Here is a 20,119-nt window from a genome sequence, read left to right as displayed (position 1 = left end):
GATTGCGTTCAATTTGGTGGAGTCCATCATGATTTCAAATGGGAGCAACAGTAGCCAGTATTGCCCCAGGCTTTAGCTGCTCAAGTAGAGAACCAGATACTGGGCTGGGTCCCCTCAAACTTGGATGGAGCCACGTTTTGAGAAAATGTGAGCTGGGAACAGTTCTGCATGTTCTCATTCCAGATCCTTGCCCACTGAAAGTTATGTTCTAGTAGATAAATGGTAAATAAAAAGGAAATACATGTCTGGAAAGAATAACATGAATTAGAATGCCAGGATGACAGTCTTAAGGTAGTTTACAGTAGAACATTATAGATAAGCCTTCTCTTGATAATAACATTTGGGGAATGACTTGAAGAAAAGTTAGCCTTGTGGGGGAGTTTTTTTTTTTTTTTTTTTTTTTTTTTAGGATAAGACTTCCATATAGAGAGATGCACAGTGTTAAAGGTTTAAGAGGCCAATGCAGCTGAACTGGATTGAGAGAGGAAAGGAGTAATAGGAAAAGTGACACAAAGGTGCTGAGGAATATAAGGACTGTAAGAATTTTAGTGAAATGGGGATCTGAGTAAGAGATGACATGATTTGACAAATATTAGGATATTGGGGGAGGGGAGTGTTTAGGTCAAACCTGGTAGTACTCAGAGGCTATTCCTGCCTCTGTGTTCAAGGTCACTTTGAGCAGTGATTATGGTATAATAGGCAGTGCTAGGGATCAAGTTGTGGTCAGCCACATGTAAGGCAAGTAAATGCCTAAACTCCTGTACTGTCTCTCTGGACCATATATTAGGTTTTTTTCTTGAGTTTGTATAGGGAGCAAAGAGAGAAGGATGAAGGGTGTGTCTAGTGTGGTAACTGTGGGAGTGAAGAGAAGTGGCTGGATTTGGGATAAATATTAAAAACAGAATCAAAGGATCTGTCAATGATTGATAAGTAGTGCATGAAAGTGATAGAAAAGTTGTGTGTGTGTGTCTATGTGTGGGTATGTGCATGTGTGGGTGTGTAAAAGTGACAGAAACAAATGAATGACTATCTACTGAGGCATGAAAGTATATTGATGCAATCTATTTGGAATGGGAAGAAGATTAAGAATCTATTTATAGAAAGGTTATATGTGTTAAATACTTTTGCCCATTTCTAAACTTGTATTTTGGTAAACAGGCAAAACATTATTTAGCGATAATTACTATGTGGAACTGGGTGAATGATTAGAAAAAGAGAAAGAATTTTTGCTTTATAGGCTTGCACAATCTTTTGAGAGGCTTTGTGTCATTATCGGTGGTGCTTGGGAGCTACTGCTGGCCCTGTGTTTGGGGGTCACTCTGGCAGTGCTTGGAGGACCATGGGCATTGGGAATTAAAGCCAGACCTCTCTCATGCACGAGTTCAACTATTGAGGTATTTCTCCTCCCAATTTGGAATAACCTTAAGGGGATGACCCATCATATTGATAAAAGTGTTGTCTCTCAACCACGTTATAACTTTCCTTAGTAATCTTGTTGCAATAAAAAAAATAGAGATAAACAAAGGAAAATGGCTCAGAGATTGTGTAAATTTACGAAGAGTTTGAGAGTCAGATTGGAAATTTTACTTCCAGAAACCTATCTAAAGATCTGTGGAACTGTCCATTTTGTTGTCCAAGAAATTGTAGGGATTATTAGAATAGCAACCTAGCACAGTGCTAAAAGGTTTTATGTTAAAAGCCCCATTTCAGTAAGAACAGGAATAGAGTCACATCAGGCTTGCATTGTAGGATTAGGCAGATGAACAAAAACGCCAAATATGGAGAAACATCAGTGGTAAATGCTGACCATAAGTAGAAAACCCAAGACTTCTCTTTTTGTTGAAAAGAAAGGAGTGCCCTGCAGGGACATTCTTGGCTCCCAGGTAACCTCTGATTCCGGAAGTCATGCCCACAACCCGCCCCCGGGGGCCATCTTTACAGCACACAGCCGCAGAGAAGAAAGGCCACTGGGCAGCTCCACAGCTTCCAGAGAATGCACCAGGTCCCAAAAAGAGCTGAGATCACCGGGAAGTCCCAGATGGGGTAGGTGCCACATCCCCCCTCCTCCAGATAAAACCCCGGTGACCAGGAGCCTCTACAAGCATAGCTCAAGTATGTGGGAATCAGGACTTTTACTCCAAACCACGCAGCCGCTATGCAGCCACGTGACATTTCCCTATATACAAAGTGATCGATGGAAAGTAAATCATCCAACATTTCTCCCTGAAAATCAGGCTTCACTCTTATACAAACTGCAACACCCAATAGGAGAGAGAGAACAAAAGGGAATGCCCTGCCACAGAGACAGGGTGGGTTGGGAAGGGTGGGGGGTTGGAGGGCTACTGGGATCTGTTGTGGTGGGAAAAGGTCACTGGTGGAGGGATGGATATTCAAAATATATAAATTAAGATAAAGATAAATACCCTGAACGCGCCCAATATAAATTAATTAATAAAAAAAGAAAGGAGTGCCCTACCAGTGCTCACAGGGCCCAGGACCCCTTTCCAGTGATTCTTGGTCCAATTTTCTGACAGTTCAAATGTGAGGGTCAGAGAAAGGAGTAATGCACAGGCGGCCCTAAGGTGCCAAGAATTACCTGGACTACCCTGGTAGTGCTGGAGGGCCCCAGGCATCCTGTAGTGGTGATCAGGGCCATTTGGGCTATACCCAGGTATATCCTGGGAAACTTGTTAGTCACATCCTTAAACCCTGTGCTGTATCTGTAGGTCTCCAACACTCCTCTTTTATATAACTCATTTTTTTATAATTTTTTTCACTTTTGGGGTCACACCCAGTGATGCTCAGGGGTGACTCCTGACTCTGCACTCAGGAATTACTCCTAGTGGTGCTTGGGGGACCACAGAGGATGCCAGGGATTGAACCCGGGTCGGCCTCATGCAAGGCAAACATCTTGCCTGCTGTACTGTCACACTAACCCTAAGACTCCTCTTTTATCATACTTATTCAGAACATTGGGCTATAACCAAATGAATGGAACTTCTGTGAAACAGTGGAGATTGTCCAAACAATGGAATTAGTATAAACTTCCCTTTGGACATTGCTATGTTCTCTTAAGTTCCCAAGTCATTGTAGGGTAAAATGACCTGGTCTTTCTCCTGTTGTGAAAAGTTGTCCTGATCGCTGGTAATCTCAGCAAGGAATGCAAGTAAAAAAGGAAGTGTTTTTCAAAGTGGTCTGGTTGTGGGGGAGGGGATTGGCTCTGCATTTTTTTATTGTTGGATACCAGAACAAGGAACCAAATCTATGATCAATCCTGCCATGATCACTAGGTAGAGCAGTGAGACCCCACTCTGTACTCTACTTGCTTGGACAGACGGCGAATGATTGCTAAATCTTTTGTGTCATCAGAAATTCTACTAATGTGATGAAATAAAGGATTATGCATCAATGCATTAAAATATTCTGCATAAGAAAACAAACTTTATTTGCTTGTTATGTTAATATTATATAAATATGTATGAACATTATATAAATGTGGACTGGAGCCATAGCACAGAGGGTAGGGCGTTTGCCTTGCCCACAGCCAACATGGCTGACCTGAGTTCGATGCCTTCGACCCTCTTGGAGAGCCTTGCAAGCTACCGAGAGTGTCTCGCCTGCACGGCAAAGCCTGGCAAGCTATCCGCGATGTATTCGATATGCCAAACTCAGTAACAAGTCTCACAATGTTACTGGGCCCGCTCAAGCAAATTGATGAACAACGGGAGGATAGTGATAGTGATAGTGATATATAAATGTGTTACTAGAACGTACTTTATAATATGAGGAATACATCCCTGGACTAAAACCACACTAGTTCCAAATGAACTTTGGTACAACCAGAAGTGACTTTGATGTTAAAACATATGTTACTTTCTTATTAAGCTCTCATTGACCAACTACGTTTTTCCTTTAGCTTCTTATTCAATTTTTTCCCTTCTAATAAGCATTTTTGAAACAGCAATACACATAACTCTAGCCACAGGACTCTTGCTGCTAAGATTTACAGAGGCACAGTTAAAAGACCTCCCACATGCCTTTGAAATAGTAATATTAAATACATTTTAGTGCTAAACGAGTCATTAGCCATAGGTAATTAAATATGGTTCAGTCGATGACTATAGTAATGTTCAGACTATTTTGAAGACTCAAAACTGCCTGCAAATGAGAGTGGGATTATTTTCATTTCAAAGACCAAAGCTGGAAGAAGGACCCTGCAGGTGGTTTGTGACTCTTTAGCTTGCATGTATGACTGTGTAAAAATAACTCTTGGAGGCCAAAGATTGATGGCTTTCCTTAAAGAAGAACTTAGGGACTCAATAACTAATTAGCTTATGTCTCTCTGTTCCTGTAATTGCAAACCATGCTGGAATCTACTCTCTGAAAGTGTGAAATTGCTATTACTGTACATAGCTTGCTTTTACCACCACTCTCTCTTTTTACACTTGGGATGTTTCTTTTCTATGGACCTAGTTCAGCCAAAAATTTATATAAGTATTCTTTTATGTCCACAATATAAATATAATATCCTCTTGGGTGGAACAAACAACTTTTATGAATACAAAGAAAAGGTTCAGGATCATAATGTAGTTTAAGAGTTTGAAAGTTAGTTAAGAGCCCCAGGCTCCTATTTTTGTCTTCACATGGACATGTGCCAATTCTCATTAAAATGGGCTTGGGAAAGATAAAAATGACCTGGTCCTATAAGAAGAGGCATCTTATCACTAAGTTTATTTCTTTCTTGACCCGCAATATGGCACAATAAGATAAACAAAAATATTAGCCACTCAGACTCACTGGAAAGATGTCTATAAGTAAAATTGTTTAAGAGAATATCTGATCTTAACACAAGTGACTTTTCTTTTGAATAGACAACTGCGTAGAAGCAACATAGCACATAAAGAAAGATCTGGTATTTTCATAAAATGTCACTGTGTGCTCAGAGGGTTAGTGCACACGCTTTATGTATGGGAGCCCCTGGTTTGAGACTCAGCAACTCATTGGTCCCCAGGATATCAGCCAGAGTAGCTTTCAAGCATCGCCAACTGTGTCCTCCCATCTTTATGCTATTATAGTTGGAAAGTAAAAACAAACACAAAAGACCCAACCAATTAATTTGATTTACTTAATACATATAATAATGGTATTAATACCATATAATAAATAAATACAAATGCTATATAATAAAAATACCATATAATTAATATCATATAATAAATCTCCCAGTTGCACTGATAATAGAAGTAGGTCACGCCTTCTGCCACCACCATGATACCATGATTACTGTTGGTTGATGAGGTGAAAGTGAGGTCACAGGGATGTGCAGTCAATGTGGCAGAAATTATAGTGACCCCTGATGACACCTGAGGAACTTCCCTTCACACTTCAGGTCTTCTTTACTCTGTCCTCAGGCACATCTTTGTGGACACATCTTCCTCCGAACTTTCTCTAAGTACTTCCTTTCTGAAGATCACTTTCTTTTTCCTGTCAGAATATTTTCCACAATTTTTAATCATCTGGCTTTGAGCTTTCTGTTTCACTCATATATTTAGTTTAGTTTGCCACTCCTTTCCCTCTGTTTCTGCGGAGACTGAGTCTTACAAACTTGATTTTGGCACTTACACATTCAGTGGTGGCGCTTGCTGGGGGTTACACACTCTATTTTTAAATTGAATCACTGTGAGATGGGCTGGAGCAATAACACAGCGGGTAGGGCATTTGCCTTGCACATGGCTGACCCGGGTTCGATTCCTCCATCCTTCTGGGAGAGCCTGGCAAGCTACCGAGAGTATCCTGCCCGCCTGACAGAGCCTGGCAAGCTTTGTGTGACATATTCGATATGCCAAAAACAGTAAGACGTTACTGGTGACTGCTTGAGCAAATTGATGAACAATGGGAAGACAGTGGTACAGTAAGATGCAGAGTTACAAAGCTGATTATGGGTGGATTTCAGTCAGGGTGTTACACACTTCAGTTATGATGCTGAACACAGACTTGCTGAGGGTCATACTCATCGAGTTGGGGGTGCTCTGACATATCCTGTTAGTCCTGACCAGTGGTGTTAACACATCTGCTTCTGGAGAGTTACATTTCTTGGTGCAGTGTTTGCACGTCTTAGTGGTTCTGCTCACTACACAGGAAATCTAACCAGAGTTTTACCAAAATCAATAGAGGAAACCATTATTCTTGACACAGAGAGTTTGCCTAAGGAGAGATGGGTTGATGGTCTGCATTTGCTCAAGGGCTAAGGTATCCCCAAATCCCTCCTGCTCATGGGTTCTATTGGTTGCAGTTTTCCAACACAGAGACATCCAGTTATCCAGGGCAAGCAGGAGATAAAACACTCCAGATGAAAGCTGCAGATGATTAATAGAAGGCTATGTTCTGGAGAGCAAACTACATTATCTAAAGAAATTAGGAATGTCCTGGGGAACTCAAGCATATCGGGACCCGCCTGAATGTAGGCACCTGCGATTTTGGTTTATGACCTGATGTCTGCTCTTTAATTCATAGCCGTGAGCTCTCCCAGGTTGCACTGTTTAGTTCTGGTGCTTGCAACACCTGACTTTGGTGCTCGGGAGATTCCATTCTCTGTATTTCCTGGTGTCCAGAATTTGCAAGGGGTGGGGAATGTGGGAAGTACCCAGGACAGAACTCAGGATCTGAGGCTTGGATGACTGGTGCTTCTTGGCACTGAGCCATCCCCAGATTCTCTCATGGGTATTTCTGTTGTTAATAGTTTTGGGATTCTAAGGTTCTTTGAGGTTTAATTTTTTTTCCCCTTTGAAATTCAAGTTCATGAGTACTTTATTTTTCTTGTCTATTAGTACTAGCTTAATGCTGGACACATGGAGTGCACTCAGTAAGTTATTTCCACTGTATAGACTAAACATGAAAGAGGATAGAGCACAGTCAAGGCCAATCAATAATTGTCAATTATTGATCAACTATATGCTGGTAACATGACCAGAGATCCATTAAAGAATTATGTATCCTCTAGTGACTTACTTTTTACTTAGCAAATGAGAAAATAGGCATTTATAAACACACTTAGCTGTATAACTATCATCCATTCAACTTGAAATATATAAAAGATGGTTTTGTCTTTCTAAGCCAATTTCTATTTTGAGAACAGATTCAGCAGGTAGAAACAACTAAAACAATATGATGTCACCCCCACTGAGATGGATTTAATTTCAGGTGGCTGACATATTGACAAATTGTGCAGGGGTAATATTAGTATGCCAGTCATCATTTTGCCTCAGTGGTCCCAAATGAGATGTCCATCAACAATTATTTGATCCATCCTGGTCAGAATAAACACTCCTTATTTCTGTTATGAAGTTTCCACTGTGCTGTGCCCTTCCATATAACTAAGCATGACTCATCAGTCTTTGTACTAAGTCCAGATCACAGGAATATGGAAACATAGAGTAGAAGCTAAGTAACTTTTGATCTGCTACTTTGTAGCCTATTGAGGTACTGTGGTCCATAATAAGGTTAATGGGAATTTCAAGCATCTATCATTTCAGCACCACATCCAGCACAATCATGAATGTCCAAAAGGCCCTTCATCCTTCTGTAAACAGTTCTATAGACCAAATCCCCAGTTCAGTTGACTTTGGCCATTTGTTGCTCCCTTACTATGTATTCTTAACTCCCACACACACCGAGGGAGGTAATTTTGTACCTATATCTTTCCTTCTGACTGACTTCACCCTCTGTTCTATCCATGCAGTGGCAGACTACATGATTTTGTTCTTTCTTAGAGTTGCATTGTACTCCATTGTGTAAATATACCACAAATCTTGGTCTATTCATTCAAAATTGGGCATTTGGGTTTTTTCCGTATCTTGGAAGCCAAGTAATTTCATGATTTGAAGCTTGAATAGTTTATTTAATCTCAATTATTCAGGTCCACAGTCTAGTGAAGGCTCATCCTGGATGGTTTTTTCAGTGTGGTGTTGGATGAAATCATTTGCAGATTCATAGTGTATAGGTAGACTGGGACTGACTTGTTTCAACTGGCCTCATTCTTATCCAACTATTGGTTGGGGCTTTCAGCAGGGAGTATTAGGTCTCCTTTACATCTTCTTTGCATCTGGCAGCTGAATTTCAGGAAAGGTAACTCTTGATCTAGGAATACTTTTCCAGCAGGCTGTATTACATTTTCCAATAAACACTAACCAAAGCAGATCAGATAGACAATCCAACTATCATGGAGTGGATTAAACAGTCTGAGGATTGTGGAGAAGTGAGTCATGAAACAAACAAGTTGTTTGATTTTTGGAGTCAGCAATAGACAGAAGCTATATCTTTATAAATACTGTTATGTTCTTATATCTGATGATGCCTAACTTGTCAGAGATCACACAATTAGAACAGAGAGAGACACGGAGCCCTGAATTTGTGTCAATTTTCTCATGGTGGAGGCAGTGCTCCCTGGTAACTCATGGTTAGAAGCATCAGTATGAAATTCAAGGCAGAGTTAAAAAGCTTGTTAAGTAAATCTTTGCTATAAAAAGTAATGCTACTAAATATTGGAAACAACAACTTCCATTTATTCTGAGGAACAAAGAATGCATCAGGAATTAAAGAAGCATTTGTGGCTACTTAGAAAGTCATTAGCTAAGCAAATCTTTCCTATGTAATTGGTATTTGAGGCAAGCTTAGTGAAAAGGGATGCTATTTTGCTTTTATTAAGCATCAAATATTTAATGCAATCATATAACACATTTTGAGAAAAATCACCCTTATCCAATAGGCAATCTCGACTGTGCCATGCTATCAAACTTTATTACTCATTTTGCAGTCATGAGGGAGAGTTCATAGTTTTAATGAAACAGGAAATATTTTGATTAGCATAGCACTTTTTATTGAAGCATTTATAGTATTCTAAAATGATTAAGTAACAATTAATGCAATATTCATTTCTTATTATAAAATAAAGATGGTTATTGCAATCATACACTGCAAGACAGAATGGGTTGCTTTATTTAGAATCAAGTCATGAAGCAGAAACATATAGATTGTACCAAGCCTTTTCCTGACTTTCTTCCCTCTCTACTCAGTGTTTTAGTGTTCTCTAGTAGTACAAACATCACAAAAAAACACCCAGGTATTTTCTGTATGACACCGGAGGTCTACGAATGAGACTAATCATGTGAAATTGCAAAGTGAAACAAATTTTCAGAGAGGAAACAAATGCCTTGACTAGAGCATCTTTCAGTGATGGATAAAACTGGGTGAGATGATAAGATAATCGCTAATGTAACCTCCAACAAACATTATTTCCACTATGTCTTATCATGGGGAAGAGAAAAGCAGAGAAAGTTTAACCTGTTTCCCATGTGCCAAGAAATGCCTTGATCACTCCCTATACTTTTATTTCCTTAGACGTTAGAAAATGCCATTGCAGCCAACTGATTTATACTATTGCAAACACTTATATTTTTTAGAATTTCTCTGCCATTAGAACATACAACAAAATGATGAGAAAATGGGAAGATGAAAGAGGGTAGGAGAATGATTTTTATATTTTCTTCCCTCTAGACTTCTAGATTATTATTGGCACTGTCATGAATTTCCCTAAAATGTACCTGCATGCTTTATAGCTGGCTTTGCATCAGCAATCCATAAGGAGAAATAAACACTTAATCTTTTAATTTTTCTCTTTTCTTTTTTTTTGTTGTCATCAAAATATATAAAATGACAGATTTCCTTTTGAACACTATATACTACACTCTGAATAAATGAGTTTTGGATAGTTTCCAGCATAAGAGTAGTATAGTGAGCCTGCTATAAATATTCTAAAATAGGTGTGTGTGTGTGTGTGTGTGTGTGTGTGTGTGTGTGTGTTGTGTGTAATCCATATTTTATTTAGGTGTATGTTCAGTCAGAGGATATACTAATAATCAGAATTGGTAGTCATTGTTCAATAGTTTTTCAGAGTGGTTTAATCAACTGTGTTCTATCCTTGTGTAGAGAGTTCTGGTGATTTAACATGCCCATAGCTGACAAATATTTTATCTTTTTAAATTTTAATCACTCTCTGGATATAACTTAGCTATATTATAACTTTAATTTTATTTTCCTTTATGTCCAAGTAAATTTTTCACAGTTATTGGTTATCTTTCTATAACAGGTTGGAGTTTATAGAGAGTATTTTATTTACAAAAAATAACGCATTTGGAGCAATGATAATTTTTCTCCTAGACACTTGGCGGGGAAAATGAATCTCTTTTCTTGATCTGGTCGGGTCAAATGTTTGTATCTAGCAAATTATCTTGGTCAACAAATTAGATTCTGGGGGCTGAAGAGATAGCACAGTGGGGAGGGCGTTTGCCTTGCACGCAGCCAACCCGAGTTCAATTCCCAGCATCCCATAGGGTCCCCTGAGCACTGCCAGGAGTAACTCCTGAGTGCAGAGCCAGGAGGAACCCTTGTGCATCGCCAGATGTGACCCAAAAAGCAAAACAAACAAACAAACAAACAACAAAACAACAACAACAACAACAAATTGGATTCTGGGGTTGTCAGGCCAAGGTTATGTCCACACTGGAGTGACCAAGATTGAGGAGGCAGACTGATGTAGACTGATGCTTCCAGGAGAGCAGCAATAGTTTAAAATATGATGTACAAAACAATACTTTCTATTATATTTGGAAACAAATTCTCTGAGAGCTTCTCTTAGTAACACAGATGAAAAAATTATGCCCAGTGTGGAATTAGATGTCACAATATGAGCTCAGATGGCTTGATAATACCATTACAAACTTCAGCAGTGCAATGAACTGAGTCACTGGTTCAGTTTTATTTGATTCTGTCAAAGGAATTAAAATGTCTTAACTGAACTTTTCTAGTAGGGAATTACTTAAAGACCCCAATGGGACTTAACAGATATTGATCATCAAAAAGAATTATTACAACAGCGAGTCAAGTGGTTTCTACATGGAAAAGATCATATTTCAATCATAATATCAACTAAACAGGGCTTGAAATAACCAAACCACTACTACTTATTGGATGCATCACTAGTTACTGGCTCACTTACATGGTGTTTGTATTTGAGGATTGAATTTTTCTTTTGAGAGTCAGAGTGTGCCTTACTTACTTTCTGTATCGATTTCTCATATAATAATATGATTTGTTTTGTTTTGGTTTTGTCCACACCCACCTGTGTCATGGGTTTACTCCTGGCTCTGGATTAAGGGATTACTCATGGCGAACTCAGAGCGTCATATGTGATGTCAAGGATTGAACCTAGATTGAAAGGTTCTTGCCCCTTCCATGTGACAATAGGAATCTAGTTAATTATATTTAATGAACGAAAATGTTAAAAATTTTATTTTAATGTTCATCTAAATAATCCTTTTAATGTATATGAAAGTTACTTCTATTTTTTCATTATAAGAAGCATTGCTTAAGAATATTGTGAAATTCGGTGTATTTCCTGAGTACATACCTAAAATTGGAATATGCCAAAGTGATAAACATATAAAATGTTTATTATAAACTACTCAAATCTCCTTCAAAAGATGATACTAAGACAACCGAGAAAAGAATTAATTGCTACCTATAAGCTGTGATCTATTGAAAAATGTTCATATTGTCATTTTTGCTGAGTTTTTGAGTGATAATAATTCAAAATTCATTTATTCTAGTTTATCTTCTATAAATTTTCTTAACTTTGTCCAAAGTAACAAACTCCAATTATTTCTAGCATCATGTAAATGAAGTACATAGACGAACTGGGCATATGTAAAACAATGGGCAGTGAGATTCATGATCACGATCACTCTGTTGTTTGTCTAATGCCTTGAGCAGGCACCAGTAACGTCTCCTTCATCCTAGCCCTGAGATTTTAAAAAGTGCCATATTCAAGGCTCTTTCAGGATTAGGAGAATGAGACCCATCATTCTTACTGGTATTTGGCATATTGGGTACGCCATGGGAGTTTGCCAGACTCTGCTGTGTGAGCAGGTTACATTCAGTAGCCTGCCAGCTTGTCCAAAGTAAGAATGAGATAGTATGAGGCCGTGCACTTCCGGGAGCTGGGTTTTATGGTCTCTGGGTCTTGGCCGTTGATCGGATTACATGGCGCAGGGGGCCAGTTCATGAGTGTAACCCTGGCCTACTGGAAGATGGAGGATCTGGGTGGAGGATGCTCAGCCCCTATCCGAGCAGGGTTGGAGATCTCAGCTCCAGGACCCGCATGCCTTTGTTCCTTTGCTGGTACCTTCATGCGTGTGGAGAGTGGTCTCAGCATGGTTGTGGCTGGTTCCAGAGATCTTTGGCTGCCGGAGCTCTGCTCGGGGCAGGGAGGTGGCAGTGAGATTATTGGGGTGAATTGAAAACTTCATGTTAAAAAGACTAAAAATGATCACATTAAAAAATCAGATAAAAAACTATTAAGTTGTTTCCAGTTTTTCTGCTGAAATTTGGTGTATTTGCAGAACCTGTCTTGTCTTAATGGAGAGTATCATGCTAAGTGAAATAAGTCAGAAAGAGAGGAACAGACATAGAAGGACTTCACTCATTTGTGGAGTATTAAACAACATAACATGAGGCTGACACCTAAGGATAATAGATACACGGGACAGGTAGATTGCTCCATAGCTGGAAGTCTGCCTCATGAGCAAAGGGGAGAAGGCAGCTGAAATAGAGAAGGGATCACTAAGAAAGTGATGGCTTGAGGAACCATCGGGATGGGAGATGTGTGCTGAAAGTAGATAAAGGACCAAACATGATAACTTCTCAGTGTCTGTTTTGCAAACCATAATTCTCAGAAGTAGAGAGAGAGTATGGAAAATATTGTCTGCCGTGGAGGCAGGGGGAGGGTGGGAAAGGGAGGGATATTGGTGGTAGGGAATGTGCACTGGTGGATGGATGGATGTTTGATCATTGTGTGATTGTTATCCAAACATGAAAACTTATAACTATCTCACGGTGATTCAATAAAATTTAAAGGAAAACCATTAAGTGGATTTTGTAATCATTTTAACATATGATTACTTTTTGTCTTTTGTCTCATACATTGCAAATATTTTTCTTCATCACCATATCTTTTCTTTATCTGTTGTCTGTGACTTTACTTTTCAAAAGAGTTTAAATTTTGTGTGAATAAAACATATACAGCAAGAATAAAACAATTCTTAAATTTTGGTTGCATTATTAGAATAGTAAATTTTTCTTCCAATATCAGTTTGACTTATATTACTGTTACATTTTTATTCTGTTAGGTTGTTTTAATCTTTTCGGTTAATAACTAAAAGTCATCTATCAAGAATTTAATCACTTAAAATAAAACTATTTTATAAGTAGAATGTGGCTAAATCCATATTAATAGAAATTTTATAGTCTTAAAGATTTTGAACAAGCTAAGATTGTTTTACATTTCACCAATAACCATGTATGCAAATGACAGCTTAATAAATTTCCATTAATCTTGGTACTTGTAATTTAAAACTTGGTAATGATGGCAACATTCAAACTTCCCTAATTTTCAAAAATTCCTAACAGATTATTAGTCTAAATTGCATTATAATTTGATAGAGATCTTTTATATATTTGAAAATCTTGTTAGAAAATGTGCTACAACTCTGCTGACAATTTGACACGCCTTACTACATAAGAATACTTTGTGTGCTAATTACTGATAACTTGTATAATTTGCCAAAATCTGTTAGGACTTGGTTAATGTAATTCTAACAGTGTTGTGTAAATATATCTATTTGTGAAAGTAATAAATGGATACTGTAAAAATGAGAGCAATTGATTTTCTATCATAGCAGAAGTGAATTTATATCCCTTATTTAATTGCTATTTTCTTCCTCAGGAAACAGTAGTATTATAATGTGACTATCTGTTTTTTTAGGGCATTTTCTACACATTTCTTTGCATACTGTTTTCAAATTATTGGCATGGCCATGCAAATAGACTTTTAAATATATATATATATTAAAGTATAAAGGTAAAGGCCCTCCCGTTGATCGTCGATTTGCTCGAGCAGGACCAGTAACGTCTCCATTGGAGACTTTGTTGTTACTGTGTCTGGCATATCGAATACTCTCAGTAGCTTGCCGGGCTCTCCGAGAGGGGCGGAGGAATCGAACTCAGGTCAGCCATGTTGGCCGCTTGTAAGGCGAACGCCCTACCCACTGTGCTATCGCTGCTATTAAAGTATATGTGTATATATGTATATGTGTATATATGTATATGGGTATGTATGTCTTGGCCGTTGATGGGATAACACGGGGCATATGCTTGGAAGAGAACAGTGCAGAGTCTCCTGTCCCCATGCCTGGCTGTCCTCACAGGGGCCCCTCGAGGGCAGCGGGTTGAGTTTCCTTCCCCCCCACCCAAGCAGAGTCCCAGCAGCCGAAGATCTCTGGAACCAGTCACAGCCATGCTTAAGACCACTCTGCACACGTTTGGACGAGCCCCATGCATGAAGGAACCAGCAGAGGAACCTAGGGATTTGGGACCCAGGGCTGAGATCTCCAAGCCTACTCGGATTGGGACTGGGCCTCCTCCACCCAGATCTCCCATCTTCCATTAGGTAGGTGTTGCACCCACCAACTGCCCCTGGCACGGTGTTATCCCGTCAATGAACAAGACCCAGAGACTATAAAACCCAGATCCGGGAAACTTGCGGCTACGAATGTGTGCTTCTTTTTATCTAATTCTTACTCTTGGAGAAACTGGCAAGCTACAGAGAGTATCCTCCCCGCACGGCAGAGTCTTGTAAACTCCCCATGGTGTATTAAATATGCCAAAACCCAATAACAATGATGAGTCTCATTCTCTTGACCCTGAAAGAGCCTCAAATGTGGCATTTTCTAAAATCTCAGGGATAGGATGAAGGAGACGTTACTGGTGCCTGCTCTAGGAAATCAGTGAACAACAGGATGACAGTGATACAGTGATACAGTGTATATATGTATATGTACATATATATTTATATATATATATAGAGAGAGAGAGAAGGGAGAAAGTGTGAAGCAGTTGAAAAGATTAAAAAGTATAAAAGCATTGTATTGTTATTTGTTGTTTTTATTTAATATGCTTTTATGACCTCTCACATATCACTGTATCACTGTCATCCCGTTGAACATCTAATTACTTGAGTGGACTTCAGTAACGTCTCTATTCTTCCCAGCCCTGAGATTTTAACAGACTCTTATTACTCGTCTTTTCCCAACAATTAGAGGCTCTTTCGGGGTCAGGTGAATGAGACCTATTGTCATTAATGTATTTGGCATATTGAATATGCCACAGGCTTTGCCCTTGTGGGTGGAATACTCTCAGTAGCTTGCCAGGCTCTCCGAGAGGCATAAATGGGTAGGAAGGGTCCATGCAGTTTGGAAAGCCGCCTGGAGTGTGGTGGTGGTTGGACATTTGAGGTTGGCTGCCGAGGCTGGGTCCCTTGGGGTGAGGAGGGCTCTCACTCACCCCATAGCCTGGCACAGAGTCCCATGGCATGGTTCTGCGAGCCTCCTTTTATACTCCTGTCTGGGAGGAGCATCCGTGAGTTCTGGAGAGTGACTGATGAGAAGATTATTTGGTGCCAGCAGGGTGTGGCTTATGGGTGTGATACCTGAGTACTGGAGACTGGGGGAAGCAGGCAGAGGATCTCTGTTCCAGGTCCCATTGAGTCCAGAGTCCAAGGTCACAAAGTTGTGCAAATCTCAAGGATATGCACAAATAATGAGTTTATTGGAAAACACTGATTGTTTTTAAAATTTTACTTTAACATTATAACGACCATTATAAAGAGAGCTTTGTGCACATGTAAATATATTAGAAAGAGATATTTGAATGTATAATTGCTTCTTAGGACGAGTTGTAGCTATAGATATATAATTATACATACAAGAATATATACATATGTGAATATTAAAATACAAATTTAATGTACATATATTAGAATTTGGATTGTAATATACATATTAATTTGGGAGTTATACTCTCCCCACTGTACAATCTTTCTGGTCTCCTTAATGATACTGATGGCTTTCCATTAAACTCTGTTTATATATTCACCATCTCTACATGTTAACACGTGGTTTCCTATAAAATATTCAATAGTAAAAATGATCAAGCCTATAATTGCAGGATGGGTGAAAAATTGCATTTTGTTTTGCTGTTGCTCTTTTATTAGTAATACTAGCTTAAGCATCTTTTTTTTGTCATCTAGTTGTGGCCACTCTCTAAATTACCTTTACTTTGTGGGGGTGTAAATGAGTCAGGGTGGGATCAAGCTGTGCTCAGGGCTCACTCGTGGTTCTACACTCAGATATAATTCCTTGTGGTACTCAGAGGGTCGCGCATTCTGCCAAATTCAGGTTGGCTACATGGAAAAGGAAGTGCCCTACCCACTGCATCATCTCTCTGAACCCATACTCTGTAAATGATTTGAGCAAAACATTGGTATGAACTTCCCTTTTATCTAGCAAAATGTATTTAAGATAACTTTTTATATATGTGAATATCGCTCAACAGTTCTGCTGAGAATTTTTTGTTTTCTAAAGTTAAATCCAAAGAGCAAAACATATAATGGATGTGGTGAGCCTCTTCCATTTACACTTACTAAACTTCTCGTTTACTTTGCAAATAAGCACATTAGTTTTTAGATGATTAAGTCCTGCCCTTGATGAGAATTCATTTCTTGGTTACTTCCTTGCATTGTAGTTTGTCCCAAGGTCACACCACTCAACATCTTACTTGCTGTTGAGTGTAAAAACTATCTTACGCGTGCTGGGGAAGGATGCGAAGATGATGTGTTGTTGGCAGGCTCTCGGGCATCTCTCTCTTGCAGCCAATGTTCGATGCTCTCAAGCTGCTGTGTATGGACGGGATCAGGATGGCTCCTCCTTTGTGCTCTGCTTCTGAGTGTGCCGCTCTGCTCTCTTCTGTCTGTCTCTCTATTTCTGACTCTGTCTCTGTAGTCTCTCCTCTGTTCTCTTCTGATCTCTCTCTTTCTCTCTCTCTCTCTCTCTCTCTCTCTCTCTCTCTCTCTCTCTCTGGAGCCCATCGCTCTGGATTCTGACTCTGCCCCCTAGATTCTGACTCTGCTCCCTGGATTCTGACTCTGTTGCCTGGATTCTGACTCTGCTCCCTGGGTTCTGCCTGTTTCTCACCGCTCTTACAGTCTTCGTTTATACAGCAATTACATAGGGTGGTGACACAAAGCTGGGTTGAACATTAACAAATCAACAAAGAGAGGTAAAACCACTCTTTCAGATTAGCTTAAGGATAAAATCTCATCTAAAGAGATTACCCTGGATTACTAGGAGATCCTTTAAGGGCAGGATCCCGGTCAGGGTGTGTTGATTTCTTCTTTCCTCAGCTAGTAATCCACATAAATAATTGTAGTAAATCTACTTCTAATATTTCCAGCAATGTCATTCTGTATGAGCACAGTAAGAGATATATCAACTTAAAGTTTGGTTCTTCCTGAGGACGTCCTACCATAGTCCTCAGGCCAGGTTAGCCTTCTTAACCCCAGCAGGGTCCTAATCTAGTCATTACTTTTGCATCATGACAGCGTTTGTTGATGATCATGCTCTCAACTTATAGTTGAGTATTGTGGCACTTTGGCCTAGCCCATTTTGATGCCTGGGTAGCTCACAGCTTGCCCTGGCTCCATTCAGTCCCTCGTTGGGACTCTGCTTTTGGGGTGCTAGGAACTAAGGGCAACTGAGTCGAGAAAGCAGATGCCCAAGAGTAAATATTATTCAGAGTCAATCAACTCCCAAGTTACAAAAGCATGATATTTACTGTCTACCTGTGTCCATACAGATAAGACATTTCTTTAAAGTAAACTAAGTTCCCTGTGGCAAGACTGAAAGGACAAACCCATTGTTATCCTACAGCTGAGGAACAAACAGATCTCATCAAGTGTGTTGAAAAACTAAATATTACTTGTTTTGTGTTTGAGTCTGTTACTGGTTCAACAAAATTATTTTCAAAAAAGACATAATATAGGATCACATCTTTTATTTAATTTTATATTTTACACTTGATATTGGTATATTCTGTTCATCTTAAAACACATATTACTAAATTATTAAAAAGAGAATATACCAAAGAGTTTTCAAAGAAGAATTATCATATGAAAACATGATATGATAAAAGATGACATGAGGGTCAGGGGAGATAATAGGGAAGGAATGCACTCTCTATTCATGTGACAAACTCTGTTTTGATCCCTGATACTACAAATGTTCCCCTGCTCACTATCAGGAAATAGCACTGAGGCACTGAGCCAGGAGTAAGCTCTGAGAGCAAGTCAAATGTGCCTCTCCCATAGAAAGAAAGAAGCTAAAAATAGCCAAAAGAAGGACTGAAGATATCGTACAGCTGGTAGGGTGCTTGTCTTGCATGTAACCAATGCAGGTTTGTTCTCTGGTATCCCTCATGTTCCCCCAAGCACTGCCAGGAGTAATTCCTGAGCACAGAGCCAGGAGTTACTCCTGAGAACTGAAGGATGCACCCCCTTGCCCCCCAAAAGAAAAAGCCAAAAAAATGATATAAATAGAAAACATGAGGGAAGAAGTAGGAAACCTGGGTTTTGGTTCTATTACAGTACTGACTGTTATTTCACTTTGATTTGTGATATATAGAGATTGTGTCAGTTATAATTTTTTAAAACAATTTTTAGCTTTCAGCAGTGGAGTTTACAATACTGTTAATAGAATTTCATACATACACTGTTTCAACACCACACCACCATGCCAGAGTGCATATTCTGCTCACCCCTTACCCATCCTCCACCATCGTTGAAATCAGTTCTATAAACCAGTTCTTAATTTGCATTGTCTTTAGCCATCAGTTTTCCCCTCATATGTTTCTTTATATCCCACATCTGATAGAGTTCATTCTGGATGTGTTAGAAACTTTTTCGTGGTTCCTTTTGTCTTATATATTCTGTGTTACATGGCCAGTTTATTCCAATTTTGTTTAAAAATTATTTTAAAAAATTTAAATTTTTTTATAACTGTGGATACACAGTTAGCTAGTTATTAATGATCGGGTTTCAGTCATACAATGACCCAACACTCATTCATCCACCAGTATATATTTCCCACCACCAATGACCCCAGTTTTCCTCCCACACGCCCCCACCCCTTCCCCAGTGGCTCTGCCACTTTGGTTCTCTCTCTCTCTCTCTCTCTCTCTCTGTCTCTCTGTCTCTGTCTCTCTCTGTCTCTCTCTCTCTCCTTCTGGGCATTATGATATGCAACACAGATATTAAGAGTTATCATGTTTGCTCCTTTACCTACTTTCCCAATTCCATTTTAAGTCTGGTAATCTTCAGAATTCAAGTATTTTGTTGAGGTCAGAGAAAGAAGGAAAGTAAAGGAAGGAAGGAAGGAAGGAAGGAAGGAAGGAAGGAAGGAAGGAAGGAAGGAAGGGAGGGAGGGAGAGAGAGGAAGGGGAGGAGGAGGGAGGGAGGGAAGGAAGGAGGGAGAAAAGGAAGGAGGGAGTAAGGAAGGGATAGAAAGAAAGAAAGAAAGAAAGAGAAAGAAAGAAAAGGAAAGAGAATGAGAGAAAGAAAAAAGATAAAGGGAGGGTATATGAACACAAGGAAGAAGAGAGAGAAAGATAGAGAAAGAGAGAGAGGGAAGGGGATGAAGGAGGAATTGAGGAAGGAAGGAAGGAAGGAAGGAAGGAAGGAAGGAAGGAAGGCAGGCAGGCAAGCAGTCACATAGGCAGACAGGCAGTTATGGCCATAAAAGGACATTTGGACAGTAATCCAGAGGACGATCTAAGCTATGCATGCATCCACTACCAAGCACATAGCATTTTTGATTTTTAGTTGAAAACATGCATTTTACAGAGAATTGGAGGACACATCAAACAAACACTCCAACTGGCAGTCAAATTTATAGAAAATTTAAAGCTTAATTCAGCAGCAAAATTCATCAGTCAAAATGACTGGCACCTAACAACTCCAAACCCACGTCTTAATTTGTTATTTGAAGGCCAACCATTCACTGTCATTTTTAAGCTGACTTGATATAAACTTTTAAACCTCAACAACAAATGCAAAGATATAAATATTAAAAAAGATGTTCCTTTTTGATATTGGCAACTTAGTTTTTAAAAATGTCTT

The sequence above is a fragment of the Sorex fumeus genome, unplaced genomic scaffold (assembly GCF_029834395.1).
Source record: "Sorex fumeus unplaced genomic scaffold, SorFum_2.1 ptg000151l, whole genome shotgun sequence".
In the NCBI taxonomy this organism is placed as follows: domain Eukaryota; kingdom Metazoa; phylum Chordata; class Mammalia; order Eulipotyphla; family Soricidae; genus Sorex; species Sorex fumeus.
This window is presented reverse-complemented; position numbering follows the sequence as displayed.